This window comes from Pan paniscus, chromosome 20 (genome assembly GCF_029289425.2).
Source record: "Pan paniscus chromosome 20, NHGRI_mPanPan1-v2.0_pri, whole genome shotgun sequence".
Classification (NCBI taxonomy): domain Eukaryota; kingdom Metazoa; phylum Chordata; class Mammalia; order Primates; family Hominidae; genus Pan; species Pan paniscus.
The window spans coordinates 50,441,209-50,452,194 of record NC_073269.2 but is presented as its reverse complement, the minus strand read 5'-3'; positions in this window follow the sequence as shown (position 1 = coordinate 50,452,194).

The following is a 10,986-nucleotide window of genomic DNA, read 5'->3' as shown; positions in this document are numbered from 1 at the left end:
AGGATATTAATATGCTAACAATTGTTTACTGTGGCATGGAAGGTTGGGATGATATTTTAACTTTTCAAAAAATTACAGTGACATCAATTTTACCAAAGTAAAAGTGAAACAAAGTTATGCATAAATGAAAATCCCTTATAGCTAAATCTTGTTTGTTTTATCTCATTATATGGCATGTAATCCTGTGTTATGGATGTGTAACTGGCTTAAGTCCAGCTGCTTGCTTCTCAAAGGCTGAAAACATGAAAAGCAAAATGTAGTAAAAGGAAAGCAGTTTTACTAATCAAATGTTAGCAATTGGGAAATGGCCAGGCTCATACCTTAAAAGACCATTCCAACTTTTTGGGCTGAGTGAGGGAGTTTAAGAGGGAAAACTTGGTGTGGGAAATACGTGGGAGCGGTGCAGTCGGGTGCAGGTCTTGCATGTCTTCTTCTGATGGTTTATCTTGAGCAGTCGCCCATTTGGAGGTCCGGTTTGCATCTTCTTGACTTTGGCCCAGGAGTGGTGGATGAACTGTTCATAACTGCCCTTAAGTGGGAGGATTGTGCAGCTGATTTATTTAGTCTATGTCTGTTTTGCTTTAAAATTAGTGCTTGGAATTTCTAAGCAAGCACAATTATACAAGTGAGCACTGTGCATGAAGTACCTCGTGGGAAAGGGAGAGATGAAGAGTTTTAACATATAAGGCCACATTCTGAGATTGGGGAGGAAAGGGAGAAAAGTTTTAAAATGCATTTCAAAGCTGGAGTACTCTGTAAGAATTCCCCACTGTCAAACTTCATCCTATTTTTATGGAAAGTGGGCAACGCAGTTAATCTGGCTGCTTCCTGCTGAAAGGGGGCATAGTTGGGAAGTACCAGAATGGAATCTATTCACTTGGAGTTGGAAATATATCCACATTCCCAGATCTATAGCAGGAACTTGCTGGAGCCTTACAGTGTGAGGACCGAGGACCTAGGAACCTTTGAGAAAGTCTGTCCTCAGTGTATAACAGTAGTAAAATCCATAGCAGCTGATGAGGACAATGAGAAGAATACCAACCATACTGTATATGAAAGTCTTTTATAAGGAAGTCAGCTGGACCACACTGTTAAAGGGTCCTGGGAGAGGATCCTATATCTGTATCAGAAATATGGATGTCCAGTGTATGCATAGCTTAGGTCATAGTGTGAGAATAATGTGGTATATATTCACAATACTTAGTCTTTTTTTTTTTTTTTTTTTCTGAGACAGCCTTGCTGTGTCACCCAGGCTGGAGTGCAGTGGCACACTCTTGGCTCACTGCAGCCTCTGCCTCTCAAGTTCAATTCTCATGCCTTAGCCTCCCCAGTAGCTGGGATTACAGGTGTACACCACCATGCCCAGCTAAGTTTTGTATTTTTAGTGGAGAGGGTTTCACTATGTTGGCCAGGCCAGTTTCGAACTCCTGACCTCAAGTGATCCACCCTTTTCAGCCTCCCAAAGTGCTGGGATTACAGGCACTGTAGTCCACTGCTCCCGGACAGAACATTCAGTCTTAATCAGTGCACAAGGGCTGCCTTGTGCACTGACTTTGGCCCAGGAGTCAGTGCTGCAGTCGGGATATCTAAGGTCATGTGGTTGTGCAGGGCCACTTGTCTAATCTTGTGAGGGTTTTTCAGCGAGGAAGGGGATGACATGATGGATATTATTAAAAGTAGCAGCCGTATATGTTTAACCAGGTCTTTTATTTGTAATTTTACATCTATGGCCACTGTCTGAGGGGAAAAAAGGACTACTGTGTACAACCACCTTGATGCCTATTTTTGATGGGATTGTCTCGCCTTTTACACTTTCCCAGTTGGCATGGAGTCTAAATGGGAAAGGATACATCCTGGTAGGGAAGGGCGCCCCCAGGTGCATCTACCATTCCAGTTGTAAGTGTTGGGGAAAGGGCTTGTGGAGTGCCTGCATAAATTGGCCATAAAAATATCGGACAATAAGTTGTGGAAAGCCACAAGAGGCCTCTGAGGAGGAAAGCCTCCTAATTGCCATCATGTTCCCATGCTCAGAGTGAGACCTGCTCTCTTATCTGTAAACGCTGTGTTCAAGAAAAAAGACACTCCTTTAAAACATTGAAATGTAGACAGATACGCAAGCTCCTAGTTAAGCCTGCTCCCACCAGCTACTCTCTGATAAGTTAAAGATACACTGAGCACAAAGGAGATTCACTTAAACTGCCACTGCTATAGATCACGCATATAATGCACTGCCTCCCTTTCACTGTTTCGCCCTGAACATCCGCTTCTCAGATCTAAGTGATTATATTCAATAAATAGTGTAGAGACTTCAACTCCAGGCCTTTGCAGCCTCTGATTTGCTCTGGCCCCCTGGCTCCCACCTTTATGAACACTTAACCTGTCTCTTCTCATTCCTTTGTCACCACTGGACTTCAGGTACCCTACAGGTGGTGTTAAGGCTGATCCCCAACAGTAAGGTCAACCATGAGTGCCGCAGACCCATAGCAAACCCCAGGGGGAAGGATGAGGCTCTGTTATGGAGGTGGATGCTATTTTGATTGTGCCATCCTAGTCACATGTTATTGGTCAGTCCAAGGGTTTGGCCACATTGTTGAAGAGGTAGTCATCCCATATCGTGGGAGATAGCGTGGGGTGTACTGTTACTGTGTTTTTCAATGCATAGAAGTCTTGACCCATTACCTGGATTTACACTGCCATCAACCATCATATGCCATCATCTATGGCATATCCTGTAGTGGGGGTGGCATTAACCTGTTTATGAACCAGAAGGAAAATACGTTTCTGTGTTTTCTCAGAGGCAGGGAACTCATGGTAAGTGGTACTCTAATCATAGAAGGGAAACAGGTAAGTATTTTTACTCCAAGTATAAAAATACTCAAGTGCTCAGGTTAGCAGTTTGTATGCACCATGGCAAGCCTGTGATTAAAGAAAGGGGTAGCTCCCTGCAGACCCAACAGCCTTTTATTTTGGAGGAAAGTCACCATCTATGCCCATTCAGCAAAAAGGTTAGTTTTAGCAAAGATAAAGAATGTAGTTATGACTGTACAATTCATTAACAATTCATGTTAACAGAAGGGTGTTACTTATTTGTATGATTTTTTCTTTAATAAATAGCTTTAGGTCGTCTCTTGGTTTACATGACCAAGCAGTCTGATTGTCTGAGGTATCAGGTTGAGGAGGAGCTGCCTTCACCCGAGTGTGATGCGTCTATGGTCTGATTCCAGCCAGTCTGACAGATGAATGGATGGTTAGCAGCACGTCATGAGTTACTGTCTACTTTTTGGCTAGCTGTTGGTCTGGCCCTTGGTTTCTCTAGAATTTTAGTAGCACTTTATTTTCAATTCATAGAGGTCTTGACCTATTACGTGGATTTACACTGTCATCAACCATTCTATGCCATAATATATGGGAAAGTAGAAAGGGTGAATGAGTATTATTATATGGGAAAGTAGAAAGGGTGAATGAGTATTATTTAATTTAAAGTTTTTAGGGTTTTAAATTACACAAAAAGTCTATAAGCATTTATCTCATATGTACTCGATATTTTCTCATTTTTAACAGCTTATCTAGATTAGTACTGAAAACTGAGATACTACATAAAGCTGGTGATTATTTAAAGTTATTTCCCTGTTAACCATTTGTAAAGTCTGCATATCAGGTATACATCTAAGTAAGAACCTTAAACACTGGGCATTTTGCCAATAACTCAGAAGATTTAGCTGTTTTCATTAAACTAAAAATTTTAAATTAGTTTTATTTTTCAAAAAAAAAGTACACAAAGATTACTCTGTTTTCAGTTGGGTTTATAGTCTCAGAACCTTTGTGCCAAACTGTGACACCTTAAAACATTTAGCCAAGGCAACTATAAAACTATAAAACTTATTTGCCCAGACAAAAATGTATGCTGACAATTCTGAAGACATTTTTATCTTACTAATGATTTTAAAACCAGTTTTATTTACTGAAGATCTGTGTGAACTTGAAAAGCATTTGTACTTAATTTATAATTATCTACTTACAAGGCCATTTGGTATCATGCTAGACCAACACATAACATAATACATGTTACATACATGTAACAATATAATCACATAAACATATCTAAATATGTACACACATATACAAACAGAGATCCAATAGCTTTTACTATGGGGAAAAGAAAGATCAGACTGTTACTGTGTCTATGTAGAAAGAAGTAGACTCCATTTTGTTCTGTACTAAGAAAAATTCTTTTGCCTTGAGATGCTGTTAATCTGTAACCCTAGCCACAACCCCGTGCTCGCAGAGACATGTGCTGTGTTGACTCAGTGTTTAATGGATTTAGGGCTATGCAGAATGTGCTTTGTTAAAAAAGTGCTTGAAGGCAGTATGCTTGTTAAAAGTCATCACCATTCTCTAATCTCAAGTACCCAGGGACACAATACACTGCAGAAGGCCACAGGGACCTCTGCCTAGGAAAACCAGGTATTGTCCAAGGTTTCTCCCCATGTGATAGCCTGAGATATGGCCTTGTGGGAAGGGAAAGACCTGACCGTCCCCCAGCCCAACACCGACACCCATACAGGGTCTGTGCTGAGGAGGATTAGTAAAAGAGGAAGGCCTCTTTGCAGTTGTGATAAGAGGAAGCATCTGCCTCCTGCTCGTTCCTGGGCAATAGAATGTCTCGGTGTAAAACTCTATTGTATGTTCTATTTACTGAGATAGGAGAAAACCGCCTTAAGGCTGGAGATGAGACATGCTAGCAGCAATATTGCTCTTTAATGCACCGAGATGTTTGTTTACGTGCACATCAAAGCACAGCACCTTTTCTTAACCTTGTTTATGACACAGAGACCTTTGTTTACATGTTTTCCTGCTGACCCTCTCCCCACAATTACCCTATTGTCCTGCCACATCCCCCTCTCTGAGATGGTAGAGATAATGATCAATAAATACTGAGGGAACTCGAGACCAGGGCTGGCGCGGGTCCTCCGTATGCTGAGCGCCGGTCCCCTGGGCCCACTTTTCTTTCTCTATACTTTGTCTCTGTGTCTCTTTCTTTTCATGCTGCTGATAAAGACATACCCCAGATTGTGTAATTTATACAGGAAAAAGGGTTTAATGGGCTTACAGTTTGACATGGCTGGGAGGCCTCACAATCATGGTGGAAGGCAAGGAGGAGCAAGTCACGTCTTACATGGATGACAGGCAAAGAGGGAGCTTGTGCAGGAAAAGTCCCACCCCCCCTTTTTTTCTTTTCTTTTTTGAGACAGAGTCTCTGGATTGCAGCAGGCAAAGAGAGAGCTTGTGCAGAACAACTCCCCCCCCACCCCCACTTTTCTTTTCTTTTCTTTTTTGAGACAGAGTCTCGCTCTGTCACCCAGGCTAGAATTCAGTGGTGCGATCTTGGCTCACTGCAACCTTCCCCTCCCAAGTTCAAGCAATTCTCCTGCCTCAGCCTCCTGAATAGCCGGGATTACAGGCATGTGCCACCACTCCCGGCTAATTTTTGTATTTTTAGTAGAGACAGGGTTTCACCATGTTAGTCAGGCTTGTCTTGAACTCCTGACCTTGTGATCCGCCCCCCACAGCCTCCCAAAGTACTGGGATTACAGGCATGAGCCACCGCACCCGGCCAAACTCCCCTTTCTAAAACCATCAGATCTCGTGAGAGGTATTCACTATCATGAGAACGGCACAAGAAAGACCTGCCCCCTTGATTCAATTACCTCCCACCAGGTCCCTCCCACAACATGTGGGAATTCAAGATGACATCTGGGTGGGGACACAGCCAAACCATATCAGGAAGGAAAGGGAGAAAACTTTTAAGATGCATTTGAAGACTGAGACACGCAGTTACAGATGTATGTAAATAGATGTTCACAGTTGCATTGTTGATAATAGCAAACTTTGCATTTATCAGTTGGATTGACAAAATATTTGATGACTTATCCATTCAGTGGAATACAGAGTGAAATGAGAGGAGGTAAATTTATAATTATTGACGTTGGTAGTTACTAAGAATATGTTTAGGAAAGTGGGCAGAGACAGGATTTTGTATGAGTGTGTATATATGTGTATGTGATATGCATATATATGTACACATATGATCTTGTTACTTTAAGGGGGCTCGTGTAGTAACTTTTAACATTTTTGTAATGTGTTTTAAAGTTCTAAAACTTTTATTTTGAATTAATTCTAAACATTAAGAAAAGATGCAAGAATAATACAAAAGAATCCCACATATTCTTGGGGTCTCTAATGTGATTGCAGTTAGACCTGTTCATTACCACATTTGCTGCCTGAACTGAGAGAATGACACAGCTTTGGTTTCTCAAACATGTCTTTCTATCTCTCTGTGACCTCTTCAGCATGGCGACTTCACAGAAACTGGACATTACATGGTGGCTCAAAGCTAGTATCCAGATAAAAGCCAGCACAAATACTATGACCCTTTTTAATCTAGCCTTGGAAGTTCCAACATCACTTCTGCCTCGGTATGTTGAGACAGTCAAAAGCCTATCTACAATCAAGGGGGCAGTAAAATAATCTGTAAACATATTTTAAGACCATTGTAGGTTGAAACAGTAATGTTGGCTGGGCGTTGTGGCTCACGCCTGTAATCCCAACACTTTGGGAGGCCAAGGCGGGTGGATCACAAGGTCAGGAGATCGAGACCACAGTGAAACCCCATCTCTGCTAAAAATACAAAAAATTTGCCAGGCACTGTGGTGGTACCTGTAGTCCCAGCTACTTGGGAGGCTGAGGCAGGAGAGTGGCGTGAACCCAGGAGGCGGAGCTTGCAGTGAGCCAAGATCATGCCACTGCACTCCAGCCTGGGTGACAGAGCAAGACTCCATCTCAAAAAAAAAAGAAAAAAAAAAAGAAGAAGAAAAAGAAACAGTAATGTTTCCTAATCTGCAGAGTTTATTTAAATTCCACAGTTGTCCTATAATGTTTATAGCATTTTCTAGTTCAGGGTCCAATCTAAAATGTATCATGCCCTGCATTTCATTGTCATGTTTCTTTAGTCTTCAACCTGGATCAGTTCCATAGCCATTTTTTGTCTTTCATGAAATGAGCATTTTGAAGACAACAAGCTATTTTGTAGAACAACCCTAAATTTGAGTTTGACTCCTCATGATTAGATTCAAGTTAAATGTTTGTAGATTGAGTATTGCATGACTAATGCATACTTCTCAGTGCATCACAATAGGAAACACATGATGTGTTTTGTTGGCGTTAGCGTTGATAACTTGTATGAACTGGTGTCTCCCAGGTTTTTCCACTAAAAAATTGCTATTTTGGCTTTGAAATTAATAAGCAATTTGTGGGAAGATCTTTGAGACTATGTTATCACCTTGTCTTTCACCCACTAGTTTTAGTGTTCATTGATGATTCTTGTCTGAATCAGTTATTACTGTGATGACTGCAAAATATGACTTTCTGACTCCGTCATTCCTTTTATTTTTAGTAATTGGCATCCTACTGTTTGTTAGAAGAGCTTTTCCTTCCCCTACCCCCATGTCTCTCTACCTGTCTGTCATCCATATGAACCTTTGTTTTCTGGTACAGTAAGATATTAGGTTTATCTTGTATATTCCCTGCCTCAGCCACAGATTCTGTAGAGCTCTGATTGCTTTTAGTGGGGAATGATACTTAGAAACCAAGATCTGGGTGCTGTGCATACTAATCATTATTGGGATAATAGTCGTGTGTGTGTGTGTGTCTGTGTCTGTGTAAAATACTGACCCCTCTCATTTTAAATAAGTATTGCAGGATTCTTCCTAAGGGATTTTCCCATTCCATATTTACTTCTTTCTCCAAGAGTCAGAAATTGGCCCCCAGCATCATCAGTATGTTTATGCATCTGTTCAGTCCTCCAATACCTGGCAAGTAGTTTTGGAGTTGCCAACTAACATGAATGCACATAACAAAATTTGTTAGTGTTCATGATTTCTTTGCAGGTCTTTTTCTGTTTAGACCAAGTATATATAGATAAAATTCTTTATTCAGGCCAGGTGCAGTGGCTCATGCCTGTAATCCCAGCACTTTGGGATGTCGAGGCAGGAAAATAGCTTGAGCTCAGGAGTTTGAGACTAATCTGGGCAACATGGTGAGACCATCTTTACAAAAAATTGGCTGGGCATGTTGGTACATGCCTGTAGTCCCTAGTACTCAGGAAGCTGAGGTGGGAAGATTGCTTGAGTCTGGCAGGTTGGGACTACAGTGAACTAGGATTGTGCCACTGCACTCCAGCCTGGTCAACTGAGACCTGTCTCAAAAATAAATAAATAAATAAATAAAAAACAAACAAAAATCAGACAATCTCTTGCTGCAAATGACAGGATTTTATTATTTTAATGGCTGGATAATATTCCGTTGTGTGTATATACCACATTTTCTTTCTCCTGTCATTTGCAGCAACATGGATGGAACCAGAGGATATTGTGTTAAGTGGAATCATCCAGGCATAGAAAGACACATTTTGCATATTCTCATTCCTATATAGGAACTAAAAATATTGATCTCAAGGAGGAAGTGATTTAGAATGGTGGTTATCAGAGGTTGGGATGGATAGGGGTGAGGGAAGGATGAAGAGAGGTTGGTTAATGGGTACAAAAATATGATTAGATAGAACAGTGTCAGTAACACTAGAACTTACTGATTATAGCTAATCAATAACACAGTAGGGCAACTACAGTTAACAAGAATTTGTTGTATATTTCAAAATAACTAGAAGATTTAGAATGTTCCCAACACAAAGAAATGATAAATATTTGAGGTGATGCATATCCCAATTACCATGATTTGATCATTACACATTGTATGTGCACAAATCAAAATATCACGTGCATCCCATAAATATATACAACTATTAATAAAAACTACTTCAAGTGTTTTAGAAAAAAATTAATTTTACTCTGGAAAAATGTATATACTTTAAAAGATTCTCCAGAAGGTTGATGCATGGTTCAAATGGCAAACCATAACCCACAGTACCTCTATGAGTATTTGTTTAGGTATGATATATTTAGGAAAATGAAAAGTCTGTACATGATTAAGAGCAAAAAGAGGTTCCGAAAATAACTGCTTTAGAAGTGCACAGAAAAGGGAGTGTGTGATATGAGAATGTTAACTGAGCATCTATTCTTTAAGTAAATTTCCTCAGTAGGTTGGAATGAACAAATATGAGAATCAACTCAACCAGAAGGGCAGAGGTGAGGGAATCACAGAAGAATTGACCCAGAGCCCTGTTTCAACGAGACCTAGTCCTGTCCTACCTGTATTCTTTTTGTTTTTTGTTTTGTCTTGTTTGAGATGGAGTCTCATACCGGCCCCCTGGGCTGGAGGGCAATGGCGCCATCTTGGCTCATGGCAACCTCCGCCTCCCGGGTTCAAGCGATTCTCCTGCTTCAGACTCTTGAGTAGCTGGGATTACAGGCACCCACCACCACACCCGACTAATTTTTGTATTTTTAGTAGAGGCTGGGTTTCACCACATTGGCCAGGCTGGTCTCAAACTCCTGACCTGTGATCTGCCTGCCTCGGCCTCCCAAAGTGCTGGGATTACAGGCATAAGCTACCATGCCCAGCCTCTTCTTTTTAAATATGCATACCAATAAATTTTGTTCCAGCTAGTTGGAGTGTGATTTTCCATTTCTCACAATTGAAAACATCTTGATTTAAACAACCATGTGCTCCAGCAGCCCACCCTAGTAATCTGGTGGTGATGAAGCAAAGCATTATTGGCCCTGTATTTCTTTTTTTGTTTTTATCTTTTTTATTTATTTTTTCTTTTTCATTTATTGGCCCTGTATTTCTGATGGTAGCATGAAATGAGGTATCATGGAACTTAAGTATTCATTGTCCTGGAAGGTAAGGTCCAGGACAAAAAAAAAGAAAAAAACAGTGGGAAACTTTCTCCCACCTCCACTAAATATACACCTGAGTAAACCCTTCATCCAATTACTATGATTTGATCATTACACACTGCATAACGTGTAATGATGTCTGAGAAGTATGGGGTGTTGTCCAAAATGCTGTGTCCTTAACAGCTTAGTTTAACATCTAAAATGCATGCCATATGATGTTCCCCTTTTTTGCAAAACCTTTCTCATGAAGCTTTATGGAACTAAAAACCAGTTGGGATTTTTTTCTTCATTCAGTCTGTTTCCATCACACAAGCTCCCAAAAAGAAAGATAGCAAGAGCCCCCGCCAAAGAAACATAGCACAGCTGTACACTGTACGGAAAAAGTCTTAAATAATCAGATAGAAACTTTGGCCTATTACTGCTTGGAAAATGAAGCTGAACTGAGGACAGAAGCCAATTGCAAAAACATTACTCAGATTGTAGACTGCATGGTTTTATGTGTTTTAATTAAATGTCATTTCCTTGAATTCATTTTAAGGCTTCTTGCAAGAATCCTTTTCCCAGTACAATTATAATGACGAATTGGGGCTGAGCTCACTAAAATATTCAAATATATGTCCTATATATGATAGATTTTTCCTATCAAGTTAAACAATTCCAGGGAAGCCACTATTTGTTAGGTACTTGTTCAAGGTCACGATCATGCAGCAGTAAACAACGTTCCTGCATGGAGCTTAGATTCTAGTGGACACAGATTTTGTCATGTCCCTCATTATACTTTTGCTAAATTCTGACCTTACTTACCATTTTGAAGGCTTCACTCCTGTATATTGCTTATTGGATGTGAAGGTTCTGATTGAAACGTATTGTATCATTCTTTATAGGGTTTCTCTGTTGTGTGTTCTCTTGACAACTGTGACATTTTGGGCTCTGCTTGAAACTGGTCATATTCGTACAAAAATAGGTTTTCTTCAATGGAATTCAGATAACTATAAAAACTCAGCTCATGAATTCTTAAAACATGACATTTTATAAATATTCTGTGCTGTGTGGATTTTCTGAGGAAAATGGGAAGTCTAAGTCTTGAAGAGCACCCCTATCACACTTATCATGATTAATAGATTCACCACCA